Below are 1,151 nucleotides of genomic sequence, written 5' to 3' on the forward strand. Positions count from 1 at the left end.
ACACACACACACACACACACACACACACACACACACACACACACACACACACACACACACACACACACACACACACACACACACCCAGGCTTCCCATTCTGTGGATCCCTCAACCTACCATTATATTCAGCCTCACATTGCCTGTCCTTTCCACAGCTCAGTTTAAGCCTCAGGATCGTTGATGATTACATACTACTCCTGGTACCAAAAGCTGTAACTTTGGCTTTGGGGGTTGGGGGAAGGTGGCAGACTGTACTTTACCCTAGAGCCATGCTCTGGCAACTAGAAACAATTGAGCTTAGCACCTAGTTAGCAAAATAATTTGTTAAAATAGGAAGCCACCAGATGGCTTTCTTCCTTTCCACCCTCACCCAACATCATCATAAGCCTCAAGGTTTCCCAGTCTAGCTCCTCTTTCAAATATGCACGTACACACTTGGGATCTCTCCCACCCCCAGCAAAGACTCGATGTGTCTTAGGTTGAGTTGAGGGGCCCCTTCTGTGCTGCTTGCCCCAGGCCCCCAAATTGCTGTCACTAGTCTTGCCAGTATCATGGAGATGGGGCTGATGCTGAAGCTGCTGAGGCCCCACCCTCTTAATCCTGAGCATTGAGCTTGAACCTGGACCTGCCCAGTCCAATGTGCTTCACGCCACTTCCTGAAGCCCAGTGATGTCTGCCTGAGACAAGAACATGACACTCCTTGTAGAAATAGGCATTAATCCACCAAGAAGAAAGAACACTTCGCAGCAGGACCTGGCCAAGAACCAGATTTCCTCTAGATCCCTTTCTAAACTGCAACATTAATGTCCAAACTAGAAATTCCAATGAAAGAATAGTTCCTAGCTTACATTTCTATAAGTCTTTCAAGTTTACAAAATGAGAAGCAAGCTGGTAGAGGAGATAAAGAGCTGACCTCAAAGACAAACCTGGGTTCAAATTCCGCTTCTGCCACATGCTGTGTGCCCCAGAACAAAACACTTAACTTCTCGCTGTTGTTGTTCAGTCTTGTCTGACTCTTCATGATACTGTTTGGGGTTTTCTTGGCAAAGATACCGGAGTGGTTTGCCATTTCCTTTTCCAGCTCATTTCATAGATGAATAAACTGAGGCAAACAGGAATAAGTGACTTGCCCAGGGTCACACAGCTAGTA

This window comes from Petaurus breviceps, unplaced genomic scaffold, assembly GCF_028583685.1.
Source record: "Petaurus breviceps papuanus isolate PSGF00001 unplaced genomic scaffold, PetGlider_PUasm1.0 90919, whole genome shotgun sequence".
Classification (NCBI taxonomy): domain Eukaryota; kingdom Metazoa; phylum Chordata; class Mammalia; order Diprotodontia; family Petauridae; genus Petaurus; species Petaurus breviceps.